Source organism: Sesamum indicum, unplaced genomic scaffold, assembly GCF_000512975.1.
Source record: "Sesamum indicum cultivar Zhongzhi No. 13 unplaced genomic scaffold, S_indicum_v1.0 scaffold00106, whole genome shotgun sequence".
Classification (NCBI taxonomy): Eukaryota; Viridiplantae; Streptophyta; class Magnoliopsida; order Lamiales; family Pedaliaceae; genus Sesamum; species Sesamum indicum.
In genome coordinates, this window is record NW_011628043.1 from 546127 (window position 1) to 567864 (window position 21738).

Sequence of the window (21738 nt, forward strand, 5' to 3'; positions counted from 1 at the left end):
TTTAATGTAAACACATCACTCAGAAGATGTCCAACATATTTTAAATATGTTGGGTGTTTCCTAGTTATTCTTTGACCTTGAACCAAAAATCTTTTCAATGAGGTTTCATTTGATGAAACTGAAAACCATGTACAAATTTCAACTTTCTTGCAATTTTTTGGTTATTCGAATTTAGAGAAATACGAAACCTCTCGTACTTTTCTCCCTCCGTACCTAGACATGGATGAGCATGCAAGTCAAGCTGACTTCTTTCTCAAATTCTCTTCTATAGGTTCCCTTTGTAGTGTAATATCAATAGTTATTTATAATTTTAGACATCATATAGTAGCTTTGCATTTTATTGAAAACCATATCTCTAGCTGTCTCGAGTTTACGCTTATCCAATATCTCGCAACTAGAAAATGAATCGTTATGTTTTTACTTGAATTTTATACTTAAAAATTGCAATAAAAGGGCTAGCATAGATGAAACTCGTATTTTCCACTTTTAGTTTTAGAACCATTATTTTGGGGTCACTGAAAGGAAATAGATGTTATAAATGGGGTACATTGAGTAACTAATAGTGTCTAGGTATGCACACGCACATACACACTATGATAATGGGAATCAAGACCAGGTGCAAGAGAGAGAGCAAAAATTTTAATGAGTCGTGGAAGATAATATGATGAGATCACTCGATAATATTATACTCCGATATGATTCATTGTTTCTCAGAGGTGACAATCTATAAATTTTATATTTTGTATATTTTTAAGCAAATAATAGCATCAAATACCAAAATACTTCAATAGGTAAAACCTTTTGTAGTGAAACAAATAATACAGGCTAGGAAAGTAATTAAATATGCTTTGTTCAGGCAATTAACGTATACAATAGTCAATATGAGGCACAACATCGACTATATGACAAAAAGGGACCATTTCAAGGAGGAGAAATGCAAAGAGAGAAAATAAAAGAGAATTCGAAGAGCAATAAAGCACGCAAACATAGGAATCACACTAAGATAACGAGAAACAAGGAGCAAGAGAGGGAGAAATAGAAAGTGCGAGGAATTTCAAAGAATCATGGAAGATAATTTGATGAGATCTGTTGGGGATTTATCCACAAAGTGATGAACCCAAATGAAACAATAACTATGGAGATAATTGTGGATTTGAAAACCCTTATAGAATAATTTCAGATCAATGAATAAAGAAAGAATAACAGAAAAATAGCAATATGGAAAGCAGTAAAGTAACTGGCTCAGGAGTCAGATCCGGCAACCGAATGCCCACCGGCTGGCAACCCGCATGGTTGCAAAACATCCACAAAGCCACCAAGAGACAAAGACCCACAAAGAGACCACTTAGGCTTCGTTTAGAGTCACTCAAAATTCCACTAAGAAGTTTCTTTCACACTCAGCAAATACTCTCACAAAGTATTTCACGAATAGGGGTTTTAATTTTGTTGTTGTTCTATCTCTTCAAAACCATAAAAGACCAATATATATATATACAAATAGAACACAGAGAACATAGATAGAAAGAGGTGAGATGATGAGAGATTTCCAAGAGCATTGGAAGCTTGAGAGGAACAATACTAGAGATAGAAAGGAGGGAGAGGAAGAGGCATCGGCTGAATAGTGGAAGAATAGGGTTAAGTAGTGATTTAGGGTTAACTAGAAGAAGGGTCGAGTCAGGTAATGGGCTGGGCAGCAAGTGGCGAGGGGGGGCATGGGCCAAGAAATCCAACAACATCATTGGATAATATAACATTATACTCCAGAATGAGTCATGCTTTCTTGGAGAGACAATGTACATGTTTTATATTTTCTATAATTTTAAGCGAATCATTACATCAGATATCAAAATACTTCAATAGGTAAAACTTTTTTATGAAACAAATAATATGGGCAAGGAAAGTAATTTAACTACGCTATTTTTAGCTAGCTTATATAATAGTCAATATGCAACACATCACGGAGTATGTGATAAAAGGGACTTATCTTGAAATACGTAGAGAAAAATAAAAGATAAGTTCAAGAGCAAGCAAGACGCAAATGTCTAATATGGCAATGTAATAAATGGGTTTTTCATCTTAAGAGATTTCCAGCATAGGATGCTTGCAATAGCAAGCTCCAATTCTTTTTCCCTGTAACTACCTTCTTGTTAAAGCAATGATGTGATTCTTCTAACTTTTATCTAATATATCCTGACTTTTTTGGTTTGTTGTTCTGCAGGTTATCCACTTTCGCTCCTTGGAAATGCCTGAAAATGATGAATTTGTTTTACCTCTGTGAGTTCAATAGAAGACAAACTTTTAATTCTAGAATGTGATTTCCTATGTTATGACTGGTAATATTGATCCGCTTAACCCCGCTATTCAAATTTCATTAATTGTGAAGGTCAAAGCTTGATTCATATGATGAAGTTGTTAAGAGAGTAGCGAACCAACTCGGAGTCGATGATCCGTCCAAACTACGGCTTACGTCACATAATATCTACTCTCAGCGACCAAAAGCTCATCCTATAAGATATCGAGGAGTAGAAAACTTGTTAGAGATGCTACTGCATTACGACCAAGCACGCATTCATACAACTCTAAGTTGGGGTTCATTTGATGAGGGTGTGAAATTAACAAAGCATTACTTTCTTGTTCAGCTTTCTGATATTCTGTACTTTGAAGTAGTGGATATACCTCTGCCAGAGTTGCAGGAGTTGAGAATCATCAAACTAGCTTTCAGCTATGCGTTAAACTCTGAAGTGAGTATTGATTCGTAATTGGACTTTATGCTCCTATACAAGTGCATACATATGCAAGACTTGTAAATTTACTATATATTTAGCAAATATTAAATATCTTATTTGTTTTCCATATATAGCCGGAAACTCACATTATTAGGCTGCCAAAAGAAAGCATTGCGTGTGATGTGCTTGAGCATCTCAAGGAGAAGGTAATATAGCTAACAAGTTATTATCGGGAGTATGCGTGTGTGTGTTCCTAGAATTCTAAGATTTGTGTCATAGCATAGGGTTATATGATTTTTAACTGTTGCAATGTTTACATTAAACAGGTGAAACTTTCTCGTCCAAATGCTAGCTCAGGTTGCTGGAAGTATTCTCGCACAAGATCTATAAGGTCTTGAATTATTGCATCTTCTTTTTGTTTCATTCATTAGTTTCCTAATATTAATATCAAAATAATATTCTTCTAAACTTTTACTTAATAATCCAACTTAAATAGTTAAGTTCAATTTATTTTACGCTGAAAAATCTTGTATGGGTTGACTACACACAAATTGCACGCGTCAGAGATATGCACTCTAACTTGGAAGTTCAGTCTGAGTACTTCCTAGGTTTTTGTATTTTGCCCATGTGGTCTTCACTTAGTAAATTGTATATTGTGTTTCCAAATGGATGTTAGAAATTCCTTATGTCTAGCCTTCTATGCTTATTTTTTTAAGTTGCTGAAACGCTAAGTTGCTGAAACGGCTACATGGTTGTTAAAATACACATGGCCTTAACAATTTTGTAATGGATGGAACGTGCTGGCGTTATTGATTGGGTAATTAAAATGTATTTATTTTGTAATGGCAAGAACCATTACAGAAGCCGTTACAAGTTTTCATTTGCCAAAAACCGTTATAATTTATTGACCGATGCTGATTTGCTATGGTTTTTATAATCGCTAGTGTTTTTTTTTTTTTTTTTTGTATTGGCTTTTTGGTTAAATAAGGATCTGTTACAATGGTAGTGAGAAAACCCCTAGAAAATTATAGAAGAAGAGAGCATTAACAAGCCATAACATTAGAGACGGATTTTTGTAATGACCATTACAAAGTCCATTACAAAATAACGGCTTCATTTTCTAATGGCTAGTCTTCAAGGTTATATTAAGAGTTCCAAGTATATGATCAAGTTGTTTTCATTTCATTCCATTTATTGTAGAAATTCTTATTAACCACACACTCTCTACGCTCTAATTTTCATGCATATAAACTTGATTAGCTTGTAGATTATTACTCAAATTTTGGAGTGTCAACTCCATTTATTTAGAAATTCTTATTAACCACACACTCTCTACGCTCTAATTTTCATGCATATAAACTTGATTAGCTTGTAGATTATTACTCAAATTTTGGAGTGTCAACTAGTACAGATCATCTCTTAAGTTGGTTGCCCGATAACAACGGAATTTAATACTTTATTGTGTTTAATTATATTAATTGTAGATTGCTTATTTTAGTTTTTTTTTTCGGTAATGTAAATTTCATTAAGTAAAAGGTATAATAGTACAGTACAACAATGTTCAAAGTGAGAGTTCTCCCTCGAAAAGCCAAGGGATACGCCATGTTCTATAGAGCACACAAGAACTAACATAGGGAGGTAATGTAACACTAACTATCCTCTGCCGAACATTCTCTAAAATAAAAAAAAGCAAGCGAGTCAGCCGTCTAATCCATCTGCTCAAATCGCCGTTGGTTGCGTTCTCGCCATATATAATAGACACAAGAAGCCCGCAATGCCCGATATGCCGCGTTTATGAGGTGTTTCCCTCGCCATTTTATTGTTGCCCAAGTAATTTCCCTTAGCCAATTACAATTAGGCCAACGAAAACATACATACTGTTTAAGATTATTACGCATCGTCGAGAAAACCGACACCAAAAGAACAAATGATTATGTGTTTCGGCCACTCCTTCACACAATATATAGGCACCTATGTGGGAGAGCCATGGTTTATCTGCCGTGGAAAGTTTCTCCTGGATGTCAAGCCATAGAATGAAGTTATGTCTCGAAATCTTGAAGGAACTCAAAAGTAGTGAAGGCTAGCCTACCTTGGGTCCTGATGGGCCCAAATATCGAGTAGACTCTACAATAGGTAGACCATCCTTATAATGCCATATAATGGGATCATTCCCTCCATAGATCGTGTGTAGCGCCTGTAGGATTTTCAAATACTCAATGTAACGCGCATTAATGGGCCAGTGCCATTGCCCATCCTGAATAATGTGACTGAGTTTCTCTAAAATGGAAATCAGTGAATTAAAGGGCCACGCTCATGCCACGGATCCTGCCAAAGATATACAGAAGACCCATCTTCAAACTGATATTCCACCGTCAGCCTCAATAAGGAGTGTAGTTGAAGGAGCTTCCTCTATCCCCACGAACCCCCATGGTCTAATACTTTCCAAATGGATGTCTCTCTTAATCATCCCTGGTAAAGCCATTCCAAACAAATGGACGTCTTATCACGCCGGATCACATCGCAAAGCTTTTTGCAAATTAATGCGCGGTTCAAGATAGCAATGTCACATAAGCCCTGACCCCCTTCCTCAATCGGCCTACATACATCACGCCATGCTACCTTGGCATAACCACTGTTCGTCGTACCTTTCCACAAAAAGGCTCTCAGTCACTTCACAATCTCACGGATAACTCCCTTCGGTAGAAAAAATGCTGAAGCCTAATATACTCCCAATGCGATGAGGACAGATTTGATGATCTAGATGCGTCCTGCATAAGACAGCCATATCTTCCCATCCCTTAATACGCTGATTAGTCTTTAGTAACATCTGTTGGCAATCAACTAGGGATAATCTAGAAAATAGGAGTGGAAGTCCCAAATACCGCATCTGGAGGTGCCCCTCCTGAAATTCGAGTACTGAAAGCAACTGGTCGCGTATCCCATGGGCCGATCGGGAGATAATCAGGTGGCTCTTATGCATGTTAACCCGGAGACTTGACATGGAGGCAAACATATCTAACCCCCACTTAAAGACACCGATAGAGTCCATGTCAGCCTTGCAGAACAATAGCAAATCATCTGCAAATCCGAGTTGGAAAAAGATGCGTGGGTGCACGCTCCCAATGGAAGAAAAATTGCATGTCCTATTCAATAATCTGCAGGAACAGTAAATGCAAGACCTCCATCACTAGGACAAATAAGTATGGGGACATAGGATCCCCCTGCCGAAGTTCTTTCGATCCAACAAAGAAGCTATGCGGTTTCCCATTAAGTCCAACGGAAAATGAAGGTGTAGTGACACATTCTTCAATCCACTGGATGAATGCTGCTGGAAAACCAAATAACTCAAGAACAACTAACAGAAAATCCCATTCCACAATGTCATAGGCTTTTCTAATGTCCACTTTGAGGGAGCATCGCAGGACAGATTTGATGATCTAGATGCGTCCTGCATAAGACAGCCATATCTTCCCATCCCTTAATACGCTGATCAGTCTTTATTAACATCTGTTGGCAATCAGCTAGGGATAATCTAGAAAATAGGAGTGGAAGTCCCAAATACCGCATCTGGAGGTGCCCCTCCTGAAATTCGAGTACTGAAAGCAACTGGTCGCGTATCCCATGGGCCGATCGGGAGATAATCAGGTGGCTCTTATGCATGTTAACCCGGAGACTTGACATGGAGGCAAACATATCTAACCCCCACTTAAAGACACCGATAGAGTCCATGTCAGCCTTGCAGAACAATAGCAAATCATCTGCAAGTCCGAGTTGGAAAAGATGCGTGGGTGCACGCTTCCAATGGAAGAAAAATTGCATGTCCTATTTAATAATCTGTAGGAACAGTAAATGCAAGACCTCCATCACTAGGACAAATAAGTATGGGGACATAGGATCCCCCTGCCGAAGTTCTTTCGATCCAACAAAGAAGCTATGCGGTTTCCCATTAAGTCCAACGGAAAATGAAGGTGTAGTGACACATTCTTCAATCCACTGGATGAATGCTGCTGGAAAACCAAATAACTCAAGAACAACTAACAGAAAATCCCATTCCACAATGTCGTAGGCTTTTCTAAGGTCCACTTTGAGGGAGCATCGCGGTGGAAGATGCTACTGATTGTAGCTTGTAAACAGTTCCTGTGCTAAAAGTACATTGTCTCCAATACTATGACCAGAAACAAATACAATTTGGTAGGGGCTAATTAATTTATCTAGTACAAAACTCAATCTCTGCACTACAATCTTAGCAATGACTTTATACAACACATTACAACAAGAGATAGGTCTAAAGTCTACAACCAGCGTAGGAGAATGTACCTTAGGAATAAGAGTTAGAAACGTGGGATTGACTTGTTTTTGCAGTTTCCCCATTCTAAAGAAATCTAAGATTTCCTTTGTGACTTCTGTGCCCATAATCGGCCATCCTGATTCATAGAATCCCGTCAAATAGCCGTCAGGTCCAGGTGCTTTATCAATAGCGATATCAAATATGGCCTGCTCAACATCAATAGCGGTGACTAGTTGAAGGAGTGCTAAGGTCTCCTCCTTATTAAGCACATACCTCGCCCATGGCCTTAAAAACTGGATATCAATCACTTGCCTACGTTGAACTCCTCCTAATAGAGACTGATAGAAGGAGACGAATTCATTAATGACCGCTTCTGGCTCTGAATAGGTGGTCCCATGCTTATCATTAATTCAGGATTCATTAGGACAAACGACAAACGACAAACGGAAAAGGCAAAAGCCATCTATTAGGCATATAGGAAATGAGAGGGTACATTCCTTTAGTTTAGTTGGAGGGATTGCGATTTTTCCCAAAAGGGCGTAATAAAGGGGAAACCCCCCTGTAACCCCCCTTCCCCACTTGCCAGTCTTTTGCGCCTTCCAACTAGGAAGAAGCTCTCTCCTTCCATTTAGCTCCTCTCTTTAGGCGAGAAGCACCTTCACCTCAGCTATGCCAGTTCCCCTAACGCTTTTGGGCTAACGGGAAACCAGCTAGTTGTCGGGAAAGGCACTTTCCTCCCTTGCCAATAGCCCGTTCCTACTTTCCAACTAGAAAATCAGTCACCTGCCCTAGAATTCCAAAAGTTCAGCTTTCCTAAACAAGCCAGCTCCTTTCAAATTTTCTTTGTTTTCTCAAGCCCCATCCTGGAGGTGAACCAGAGTAGAGAGAAGCTCGCATCCCTGTTGTTTGGGCTGGGGATGCTAGATTTGGATGTTGGTTAGAGAGCTCATAGAGTCCTCGTACTATCTTCTACCTCTGTAGTTATCTATAAGGCTGTCGAGAGCACTATGATAGTCTAGAGAAAGTTGTTTAAGAAGGAACTCAATAGCTCTAAACTCTCCAAGTCCGGACTCTAGCATCTCTAGCTCAGAACTCCGGCAGGATCCGACGTGATGTACGCCTTTGAGCAATCTTACGAAAGAAGACCCGAGAACATTGATCCCCTCCTTTCATTCATTGCATCTTAGCCCTCTACTATAACATGATTTCTTCAAGTTTAACCGCCTTTGCATACTCCAACCAACAGCAATGCTCCAATTGTAGGAGGAGGTCATTCTGTCTATCCGAGCTAACCAGGAACTGCACCATCTCAAGAAATTCATTGGCGAGTTGAACATTTAATGAGCGATCCCCCTTATTCCTCCTTTGTTGCAGGAATACAGTTTGCAAAGCCTTGAGTTTACGAGTGACCACCGATAATTTCATGCTGCCATACTTTCTGTAAACTGGGAATAAAATTCGGTGAAAGTGTAAAGTCTTCCATAGCCAACCTCATGTCACCTGTGGTACCACACACCTCGCTAAGATCACCTACAGCGTTAAAATCCCCACCTACTAACCACAACACCTCCACACATTGGCCAGCAAGTATACCAAAAGAACACCACAATTCCCGACGCTCTGCAACCTCATTAGCCCCATAAGTTACAGTAATAAATGCAATCTTATGCATTGCTCTAATATTCACACGGAAATGAATAAATTGGGAGCCTAGATCAAGCACAATAACATCTAAATCATCATCCCATTTAATCCAAATACGATTACCAGTACTAATTGAATCCACAAACCAATTCCACTCATGTAAAACCTATAACTGAATATGAGTGATATTATTTATATGAACACGGGTTTTTAAGAGGCCAAGGAATTGTAACCTAAAATCAGCCACAAGATCTTTCAGACCTAGCTGATGATCTCTCTTGTTTCCACGTACATTCCAGAATGCAACGTTCAACATGGATCATCACTAGTGGAGCTGCTTGTATTAGGACCTCGAGGATTGTCATTTGTTTAATCATCAAGGAGATTAAGAGCACCAAAAGTGTTATGATTGACTATTTCCTTAACCTTACCCCCGCTATCATAATCAACCCACGAGGTAGGTGTCTCATGAGCAACCGTAGGTTGTGGGATATCGCCCTCCCTGCTCGCCAAAGTAGGAACAATCGTTGGTTGTGTAGTTGTAGTGGGTTTATAAACATAAACTGAGACCGGAGGCTTTGCAGGTTTGGAGGATTTGTTCAACGTGCATTACTTCGATGGGTGGCCGAGGCTCATACAAGTAGTGCATTTAGGTGGCAACCATTACATCCACCTTACACGGCGGCTCCCCTCCATCTTCATCCGGGGTCATAATAATAATGTGTTTCAAAAGTTTGAAACTAATATCAAGAATGACGTATACATGAGCGAAATTCAGTCTCGTGCATGCTCTAGTGATCACATCAGGATACAACGGTTTCCCAATTCCACTCGCCACAGTGCTTAGGCCCCCTGTCGTCCAAATCTCAATAGGTAAATTGTGGAGTTTAATCCAAACTAGGAATTGCATATGTTTGAGCTTCCTCATCACCGTTCCAGTTTCCCATTTCTAAAGCACAGTCAATTGCCCTTGGAACAATCAAGGAGCTCCTTCAATCACCTCCTCCATATCAACAGCGGATTTGAACTGGAAAGCGAAAAAACCATTTCTAGTGGTAGTAACTTCCTTGAGAGTCGGCCAAATCAATGTAATATATTCCTTCAAATCAATGTAATATATTCCAAAAAATACCCAGCAACCGTCGCCTTCCACCGTCGAGACCCATCATGAATCACCTCCAATGTGGGGCGTACAATCACCTCACCATTTTGCATTGTAGGAGTAATATACAACAATATTTTACGTGATGAATTATTAAATGCATGTGAAATCTTATCAATAACAATGGGAATTTCAGAACAACTATGTAACGGGATATTGCCAACAAATAATCCAGTGGGAGAGGAATGCACCTGTTGAGTCACGGGTGAAGGTTCAGCCATGGTTGACGTCGAACCCGTCGTCACATGCATAGCCTCATCACACCTTAATGCCGACTGTCCAATCGAGTTCAGATCCATCGAGATAGTCATTGGACTCCTTACTTCCTGCATAGCCTTCATCGCCGAAAAATCTGCCATCCTTTGATCTGATTGCACAACCCTAGAGAAACTAGGGTTTGACTGGTTCACGGGAGCCGCCACCGTGAAAGCCAGCATCATTGCTGCTGTTGCTGTTGTTCCAATGGCCGGCGTGAGCAGTCGCCGGAAAGCCATACAAAAGCCTCTCGTAAATGGGTGATCGTCAACGGAAGGGAAGTTCGTCGAAGGTTTTGCAGCCGAACACCAGACTTTGCCTCCCATTTTTCCTTCAATTTTTCCAACGCAGACATGGAATCATGATCCCCGACATCGATCACCTTGTGTGCTAGTTGTAGGAATTTGTTGATGTTGAATACAAATCCGCTCCGTTTCAACACCATTTCGCTCATTCCCGTCCATCTCCTATCGTGCGCCCTCAAACCGTAGGTGCAGGCGCCCATGGAAGTTCAGGCCATCAACCGCGTCCTCCACACCATCACCAAGAACAGTTGTGGCTAGGGGTGTCCATTTCGGTTAACCAAACCGAACCGAATCAAAAATTCGGTCCGGCATTTTGAAAAACCGAAAGCCGAACCGAATGTCTTTGGTTCGGTTCGGTTTTCTCGGTTTTAAAACCAAAAAAAACCATTTTTTTTTAAGCACAAGTTTACTTAGGCATTTCATCAAACACCTTCAAAGCAATATTGTAAGTTAAATTTTTTTCATTTTCTTGTAAGAGTCTAAGATACCAAAGTAACCAAACCAGAAATCTTACCTATCGTGACTCATGTGAGATTGGTTTTGCACTTTTTCTGACTCAATTCGTATATGGTGGCCGCCGGAGCCAGTGCCAAGGTGAATTTCTGTTTCAGTTTTTCGTTCTCAGTGAATCGCGAGTCGCGGCAGTCGCCGGTGCAATGCTCTGAGTTTTCCTGTCGTTGTCGTCTCTTTTCTTTCTTTCTCTTTTCTGTTGTTCTCTTCTCTCTATCTGTAAGAGTCGTGAGACTCGTGACTTCTTCACTCTTCAGAGTTCAGTACTTCAGTATTCTACTCTTCTCTTTTCTTTAGTCTTTAGTCTTTACTAAAGACTCTTTACTAATATAAATTATATAATATTAATATTATAATATATATATATAATATAATAATTTTTATATGTATAATTTTTTTTTAATTATTTACAGAATTTCGGTTTTCGGTTCGGTTCGGTCACCGATCTTTACTAAAGACTCTTTACTAATATAAATTATATAATATTAATATTATAATATATATATATAATTATATTTTTTATATGTATAATTTTTTTTTATTATTTACAGAATTTTGGTTTTCGGTTCGGTTCGGTCACCGAATTGGTGACCAAAAAACCGAACCGAAAACCGATTTTTTCGAAAAAAAAAAACCGAAAACCGAACCGAAAATTCGGTTCGATTTTCGGTTCGAACCGAATTTTCGATTTCGGTTCGGTTCGGCCGGTTTTTGATTTTTTTGCACACCCCTAGGGTGAGTGCATCTTCAAGTGCATAGGAGATACCTCTGTCACGTATTGACAGGGGACGGATCCTCTTCTTGAAACTCACCATCCTCGCTATATACTCTGACTGCACTGGATAAGGCTTATGATGATCATGTCTGTGACACAATCACCTCTAACAGATCCAAGATACAGTCATTGTATGCACGTCCACCAGTCCCCGGTGAGAAGTCGGGCTAAGGATAGGAGTATGTGTTTCATGAGGTGTGCTAGTGTGTGAGAGAGAATAGAGAGAATTAGGAGAGTCCATTTCTTGGTATTCTTATTTCAGTTTTGTTATTTTTTGTTAATCTTAGATCATGTTAATTATATGTATTCTCCTAAATAGTGTAGTGTAATATTTATCGTCAAATTAGAAAATTATATATATATATATATGAATACAGTTATATATATTATCATGTTACGAGAATTGAGGAGATGGATGTATAATAAGAACCTCCCGGAGAGAGGAGGTCTTACATTGGAGTTTGAGTATGGGACTAATATTTTCATAGAATGGGCAAAGGATCAGCGTGGACATATGGATGGAGACAAAATTAGGTGCCCTTGTCGAAAACGCAAAAATAGGAAGTTCAGAAACCCAACAATGTCAGTTATCACTTATGTATGCAAGGGTTTATGTTAGAATGTTATGCAGTCCTTAGGTACTTTCCGCTTTAGGTACTTGCTGCTTACTCCCCACCTGTAGAGGTTGTATCCTTCGAGGTAAACTGCCGAGCACATGACGTGACATGCCATACATCAGATAGAGAGGGGTCAATGTGTCATCCATCCAATGTCAACGATTGAAAGCATTTTGGCCGATGTATCCCAATTTTGCATAAGAGTCGGGTAATGTTGGGCTGGGCCTTCGCACAGACGGTTTTGCGCCTCACGGTCAGTATGATCGTACGTATTCATGTTAGCCATTATCATTATAGCATACAATCTCCCCCGTAGTATGTGTAGGAGTTCGAGTGCATGTTTTTTATGATGGTGATCTTTGTCTCTTCTAATCTGAAGTGTCTGATCGATATGTACTTGGAATCGTTGATTGAAGAGCTGCTGTAGTTATGGTGGGTGTTCAAATGTATGACAATGCCACAGATAATGCATTCATCATGCGGGCGGCATTGATGTGAACTGTAAACGACATACCCGCCTGTGGGATGGCGTCTGGGTAGTGTACCACCAGTGTTATGGGTTATCTGGTTTGTATGGATGACACAGGGGCATTCCATCTACAGCAAAGTAGGAAAGCATGCTACTTAGACTACCACAGATAGTTTCTCCTTGATTTTTCGTACTGGGCAACGCATCTGATTCAACAACCTTGAGGTCATGCACATTGAGAAAAAATTGTTTGATAATATGCTCAACACTGTTATGGACATCAAGGGAAAGACAATTGGAGATTTGAATGCACACAGGGAGTTGAAGATCATCTATAATTGCCCGGAGCTTGAGTTGGATGAACATAGACCGAACGTTATGCCTAAAGTAGTTTATACCTTGACGAAGGAGCAAAAGAGGAGGATATGTGAATGGATTCATAGCCTTAAGTTTCCTGATGGCTATGCAACTAACCTTGCCGACTACGTCGACATGACAGAATAGTGGATGCATGGCATGAAGAGGCACGACTATCACGTATTCATGCAGAAATCGATCCCGATTACCTTGAGTGAGATGCTTCCCAAGCATGTATAGAGTGCATTAACGGAGGTTAGTCTTTTATTCCAAAGAATATTCTCGACCACGCTTGATGTCGCCAAGCTACAGAAGTTAGAAAATAGTGGTGCCATCATACTGTGCAACTTTGATAAGATAGTTCCTCCAGGTTTTTTTGACTCAATGGAGTACCTCATTGTTCATTTGTCTTATGAAGCTCGCGTAGGGGGCTAATGTAATACAGGTGGATATACCCATTTGAAAGGTTCTTATGAAAATTGAAGAAAAAGGTGAAAAATAAAGCACATGTCCAAGCATCAATTGTTGAGGCATACATTGTCGAAAAAATTGATTTATTTTCTTCACAGTACTTTATGCCAGACGTGCTATCCATAAGTATGACTCATAGATATGATAAGCGCACGAGCAGCGATGATGGAATCCAGGTGTCTATTTTCAACTACCCTAGTCGGGCTATTGGTACCTCGAAAAGGAGATGGCTTAGTGGACCAGAACGACACATCATCCTAACGTACATTTTGACCAACTGTGAAATAATCAGCCATATTATGAGTAAGTTGTCATTTTCAATATACATATATGTTAATTAGTGTATTTATATATATATATATATAAAATTTATCTGATTAATATATGTACAGATCATACTTGAACGAACTGTACCAACACCACTTTTAGCCGATCCAATTATTGATTGACTTGTATTGATTGAGTTCAAGGATTGGTTCAAACAACGCGTAAGTTAATATAATTCATTTTGAATTTTTAAAAGTACGTTGTGCAATATACATAATATCTGATTAATATATGAATGTGAATGTACAACTCGAGTTGAACTACACGGACAATAAGCTCTTTAAGTGTCACTACAGGGTCCAAGTGCAGAACTGACGTTGATCCCATGCTATTTTGTGAACAGGTGAAACTTCCACATGGAACGTCACAATACCAGCAAGTCAACCATAAATTGTGGGGTGTGTGTCAAAAGTTCATCGCATACAAACGAGGACAATGACTTCTATTCAATCATCGAAGAGATCATTCAATTGACATACCCACATATTTCGAACTTCCACATCATTCTGCTCAAGTGTCGTTGGACCAATCCAGTAAGAGGCATGAAGATACACCCACGCTATCATCTTGTTGATGTAAACATAAAAAGGTGTACCAAAAGAATGAGTCATTCATACTTGCACAACAAGCAGTACAAGTGTACTACAATGAGTACCCAAGTATAAAGAGGGACAAAGCGAATTCGATGGTTCTTTGCAAAATCAAGGCTCGGAGAGTTGTTGATCATTCCAAGTGAACTGAGATCGTATATCAGCCGGAGGAAGTCGTACCAGTCCCTGAAGTTGCTACAGACAATCAGTCGTACGATCTACATGATCCCAATGGCTTACAAATTGCAAATCAGCAGGTTGCAAGTACACTACGGTCTAAAGATGGTCAAGCTGATAATGAAGATGAAGAGGATGATGAAGACAGCTCCGAGAACTATGGGACTGACGAGGATGAATACGAGGCTACATAATGTATATTTGTTTTAATGAAATATTTTTATTTTGAAGTATTGTCAAATAAAAAAGTTTATAAAAGTTTTTTGAATTCTTTCTGCACATTTATTATTTTGGAATGGCCAAATTAATGACAAAGCCATTACAATGGCCGTTACAATTTAAGGCGACAAACTTTTGGCGCCAAAAATGTAAAAGGCGGGAATGAGATTTTGTAACGGCCACATTGCAAATAGCAGTTACAAATGCAGTTACATGTTAAAATTTTAAAATCCAAATAAAAAAAGTGAAAATTTTAATTTCAATTGGCCGTTACAAAGGCTGGTACAAAGGTAAATTATGAAAGCACCAGAAAGTGGGAGTGGATCGGCTCGGAATGCGCAAACGAATTGTGTAAATTAAAACAAAATCGCAATAAAATCATAATTCTAAGGGGTGTACCCTTGGAGTTCCTGGGCATTCGATGTAGTTAAAATAAATGATAATAAAATTGAACGGATCTAATGGTTGAATGAAACCAAGAGGTACAAAAAATTGTAAATCAAAATTACCTCTTTGATTTATTTCGCACCTCCTTCGTTTTGTTCGTTCACCCAATGCTTCATCATAGAAACTCTCTAAAGTTGCGTCCACAGCACACTGGAATTGGAATTCCTCAATTCTCTTTACTACAAGAAAATTAGGGAGAAAAATACACACCAAGTATATTTGAGAGAAGGGTTTCGGCCGAGTGGAAAGTAGGGAGAGAGGAAATTACTTTCTTTCTTTCCTATGTCTTTGTTAGTCATTCCAAAGGACTAACACATATATATACCTTAAATGGATGCATTAAAATATGTCTTTAACTATCCATAACGTAATAAAATCCTTTATTCGAAATAAAGAATGACTAACATGGCACTTTTCAAAAGTGATTTTGTTAGTCAATTTCATTTTTCAAAAATTTCCACCAACAATAAAACCTCTATAAATTAATAACTTTGGGATCATGAAATTTTATTAATTTAGAGAGATATTAATATATGAATAAATTAATATTTTATTAATTAAAAGAGAGACTTTTTAAATTCAACAAATTTAGTACATATGTATTAAAAATAAATGAATTCATATATGTTTATTGATTATATTCATGCATCAACCAATTCCTTGCAACTAATTAAATATATTCATGTATAATATCAATTCATTATATACAATTAACTATTATATTCAGTTACGCATGTATCAGTTTATTGGAATTACTTAAATATACATGTTTACATTAATTCGTTGCACTTAAATAACTATTATAGCCAATTATTACATTAATTCGTTGCACTTAAATAACTATTATAGCCAATTAAATATATTCATGCATGATGAATGAAACACATACTATATAAATCTCAATATGTAAATAAAATAATTCATAACACCCAACCATGTCTTCTCATCTAAAAGGCATTGCAAAATCAACCTTGAATGATCAAATGCGTGAAGCATTACAGACTTTATATTTTAGCATATTACTACAATATTTGTAACTGTATTATTCATGAATTTTTAATTTAGAGTTTTAACGGGACCTAATATTTCTAAAGGGATTTTTCAAAAAATTATTATCTTATCGAATTTGATGATTTTTTACAAAGGCCCAAGTCGGGATCGGAAAATTTTATTATTTTAGAGAGTTTATTAATTTAAATCAAGATCTTTATTTAAATCAAGATCATTAATTTCCATCATTCTTACAAAAATCAAGATCATTATTTAAATCTTATTGATGGACAATTACACCAGGTGAAATTTGAACAATTAGTTTTGAATTTAGTTTCATGATTTATTAAATAATTTATTAATATATTGTTCTAATATCATTGTGGAAAACATATAAGAGTTAAATTTATTGCTTGGTTTCGATATAAATTTAAAAATTGAGAATCTTCTCAAAACTTATTACAGAAAACACACAGACACACACAAAACCTATATCTGATCAATTCAGTCTCGATCAATCATCTGAAGGGCTTGATTGAAAATATCCTCAAAGACATTGCATAGGGATATCGAATATCTTCATTCTAGACAGCCCACTCTCAAACCCTCGACTTTGAAGTTTGAAGATATCTGCTTGGACATAGCAGATTATGAAGAAAAGTTGTTGTCTGATCCAGAGAGAGAATAGAGAAGGAGAAGCCGAAATAGAAGTCGTAGTACACTTATAAAGTCGCTGTTTATCTTTGTTCCGTTTTCATTGTATCCGTTGGTCTTGACTTCTTCCACTTAGCCGTTAGTCTATTATTTCCTTTTTATCCCTATATAACTGAGGGATTACAGAGCCTAATAGCTGTAACTTTTGTTTCTTTCTTTCTGATTCAATAAAGAAATTTTCTCCTTGCTTTCCGTCTGCGTCCATGATTTGTCTCAATTCTTGAATTTCAACATGGTAATAGAGCAGAAAAAGATCCATAACTGCTATTCGTTCAAGATTGAAAGAAAAGAACCATGGCTGACAAGAAACCGATGGAAATAAGAAAGCAAGATGATGATGCCCAACAATTTTCAGAAGACATAAAATTACAGAGCAGCGATCATGCCACCATAAGTTTGGTGACAACCCCCTTCGACAGAACCAATTATTTCACCTGGGTCAGATCAATTAGATTTGCCCTTAGTGCCCGAGGAAAAGAAGGTTTCATAGACGGAACCTGTCCTAAACCAGAGCAAGATAGAAATGAAATCGTCCAATGGAGGAAAACAAATTGCATGGTGATCACCTGGATTGTTAACTCCATCACGAAGGACACTGCCGAGGCTTTCTTGTACACTACCTCTGCAAGAAATCTCTGGCTCGACTTAGAAGCAAGGTTTGGCGAAAGCAATGGGCCGCTTTTATACCAACTACAAAGGGAAGTCAGCTCTGTATCTCAAGGAAATAAGAATCTTGCTGCCTATTACACCAAGCTCAGGAGACTATGGGATGAGCAAGCAACTTTGGATCCATTGCCGATATGTTCTTGCGGAGTTGGAGGAAAACAGATTGCATGGTGATCACCTGGATTCTTAACTCCATCATGAAGGACATTGCCGAGGCTTTCTTGTACACTACCTTTGCAAGAAATCTCTGGCTCGACTTAGAAGCAAGGTTTGGCGAAAGTAATGGGCCGCTTTTATACCAACTACAAAGGGAAGTCAGCTCTGTATCTCAGGGAAATAAGAATCTTGCTGCCTATTACACCAAGCTCAGGAGACTATGGGATGAGCAAGCGACTTTGGATCCATTGCCGATATGTTCTTGCGGAGCTGGAGCCAAACTCGCTGAAAAGACTAACTATGCTCAACTTTTACAATTTTTGATGGGATTAAACGACGCCTATGATCACATTCGCAATCAAATCTTAGTAATGGATCCACTGCCCTCAATAGGTAAAGCATACTCTATGGTCCTACAAGTTGAAAAACAAAGGGAGGTAAATGCCAGACATCTTGAACTCGACAAAGAAGAGGCAATGACAGTACAGATCATTGATGCAAGAAAACAGAATAACTTGAAGATCCCTATCAAGAAAAGAACCACTGCTGAAAAGAAGCAAATGTACTGCACGTACTGTAAGAAGACAGGTCATACAAGGGAGCAGTGCTTTGAGTTGAATGGTTATCCAGAATGGTATGAAGAATTGATGAAACAAAGGAAGAATGTAAACAAACCTATGATCAATAGAACGTACAATGCACACCTGGAGAATGGAAAAGGAAACACACAAGGCTCCACTCGAACTGAAAACAACCTGACAGAATTGATCAAAGCCGACGTGAGACGAGCCTTACACAATTCAGAATTTTCACAGAATCTTTCCAACAATATGTATGCTAATAACTCTGTCAACTTCGCAGGTACACTTCTTGGTAAAGATAATCTTGAATATGATGAAACCGGATCATGGACAGTGGTGCTTCAGCCCATATGTCCATGAATCCAAATCTATTTCATAATTTAAGACAGCTTGAAACTATGAATTCAGTCAAATTACCTGATGGTAACATGCATAAAGTAGAAAAAGTAGGAGATATACACATATATGATAAACTGATTCTTAAAGATGTGTTATATGTTCCTAACTTCAAACATAACCTCTTGTCTGTTAATGCTTTATGTGAGGATGGAAATATTAATGTTGTGTTTACCAATTCTGAATGCTTTGTGCAGGACCTTGTGACTAAAAAGGTCATTGCCATAGGTCTTAAGAGAGGAAGACTGTACTTACTAGATAATGCTCAAAATCTCAGACAACAGCATCCTCACAAGCATGTGGCTCAATTTTCTGAAGATTTGAAATGCCTAAAAGGGAATAACAAACATGTTGGCCTATGGCATAATAGACTAGGACACCCTAGTGAAGATGTTATTTCCCATTTACCCTTCAAGATAGATAGGACTGAATCCATTAAATGTTGTCAAACTTGTCCCCTTGCCAAACAAAACAGGCTCCCTTTTCAACTTAGTAAAAGTCATTCTGACACTATTTTTGATCTCATACATGTTGATGTTTGGGGCCCTTCTAATCAGCACTCAATCACTCAGTGTACTTATATGCTCACTATAGTGGATGATTGTAGTAGGGCTACTTGGGTTTACATGATGGTTCACAAATCCCAAGTACAACAAAAACTTGAAACTTTCTTGAATATGGTTGAAACTCAATACAATTTTAAGGTTAAAAGAATGAGGAGTGATAATGGCACTGAATTCACTAATAAACAATGCCAAGACTTGCTGCAAAATAGAGGTATTTTGCATCAAAGAACCTGTGTATATAGTCCTCAACAGAATGGTATAGTGGAAAGAAAACACCAACACTTGTTGCAGGTAGCTAGGTCCATCATGTTCTATGCAAAACTGCCTCAAAAATTTTGGGTTGAGTCTCTACTTACTGCTACTTACCTGATAAACAGGATGCCTACACCCATCCTAAAATGGAAAACTCCTTATGAAATTCTTCACAATAAGGCTCCTGATCATACTCACCTAAAAATTTTTGGTTGCCTTTGCTTTGTTACCAATGTCATGCCTTGCAAGAAGAAATTTGAACCAAGAGCACTGAAATGTGTTTTCTTAGGGTATGCTCAAGGTAAGAAAGGTTACAAGGTTCTGGACATAGAAACCAACACAATACATATTGCTAGGGATGTGATGTTTCATGAAAACATTTTTCCCTTTGGAGATATAAAATCTGAGGATAATTCATGTCCTGTACCCACTATAGCTTATGAGGAACATGAAAAGGACACTCAACAGCTAGAACAGGAAATCATCCCTCAAGAGGATAATGTAAGCCTTAGAAGGTCTACTAGAACCACTCACTAACCTGTGTGGATGAATGATTTTCTATGTCACTGTTATTCTAATTCCATATCTGATAATTGTGCTAATCAAGTTCTAGGTTGTTTTGTAGAAAAAGTGTGTCTACTGCAGGAACCAAAATATTTCTTAGAGGCTCAAAGTCATCTGGAATGGAGAAATGCTATGAGGCAAGAGATTGAAGCATTGGAGAAAAATAACACATGGGAGATTTGTGCCTTACCAGAGGACAAGAAATCCATAGGATGCAAGTGGGTCTTTAAGACCAAATTGAAGCCAAATGGAAGTATGGAAAGATACAAAGCAAGGCTGGTTGCAAAAGGTTTTAATCAGATTGAAGGGGAAGATTACAGTGACTGCTTTGCTCCTGTTGCAAAGACAGTCACTGTAAGAACACTTGTTGCTGCTGCTGCTGCTAAAGGATGGCATTTACATGATTTAGATGTGCACAATGCCTTCCTTCATGGAAGCCTGGATGAAACTATATACATGACACCTCCAGAAGGTTATGGGGTAACAAAAGGGATGGTTTGCAGGCTCAAGAAATCATTATATGGCCTGAAGCAAGCTTCAAGGCAATGGAACAGTGAATTCACTGAAAAAATAAAGGGTTTAGGCTTTGAACAATCCAAGTATGATTACTGTTTGTTCACAAAAGGTGCTAACAATGATTTTATTGTTTTGCTTATCTATGTAGATGACATCCTCATTGCTGCAACAACAAAGGTGCTAAGAGAAGAAGTGAAAAGATACCTAGATGATCTTTTCACGGTCAAAGACCTTGGAGAGGCACAATATTTCCTTGGTCTTGAGCTTAACAGATCACCAGAAAGGATTATTGGTGTCACAAAGGAAATACATTCAAGACATTATAAGGGACACTGGCCTACATGAAGGGAAATCAGGGTTGACACCGTTGCCTTCAGGACTAAAATTTTCTCCAGAACATAAAAGGCCCCTAAAGGAAGCCAGCAGATATAGGAGACTCATAGGAAGGCTCCTATGCCTTGGATTTACACGACCAGACATATGTTTTGCCACATAGCAGTTAAGTCAATATGTCCAAGAGCCTTGTGAGGAGCATTGGCAAGCAGCAGTCCATCTAATTAGATACTTGAAAGGGAATCATACATCAGGTTTGTTCTTCCCCTCTAATAATAAACTTAAACTCACTGCGTTTTCTGATGCAGATTGGGCTACGTGTAAGAGGACTAGTAGGTCAACCACAGGTTACTGCATTTTCATGGGGACAACTCCAATATCATGGAAGTCTAAGAACCAGACCACAGTTGCAAGATCCTTGGCCGAGGCAGAATACCGAAGCATGGCAGCAACTGTGTGTGAAATTGTTTGGGTGAATAATTTGCTTAAAGAACTACAGATACAAATCCAAACACCTATCCCTTTTTATTGTGACAACATGGCAGCACTTCACATAACTGAAAATCGGTGTTTCATGAGCGTACAAAACATGTAGAAATCGACTGCCATGTTGTAAGGGACAAATTCAAGGAAGGACTGATTCAGCCTACTTATCTGACTACAAA

At 38.4% G+C, this 21738-nt stretch overlaps 1 pseudogene; it reads left to right on the forward strand.

The window, feature by feature from the left end:
• Positions 1-21738, forward strand: part of LOC105178817 — a 149942-nt pseudogene that overhangs the window by 73155 nt on the left and 55049 nt on the right.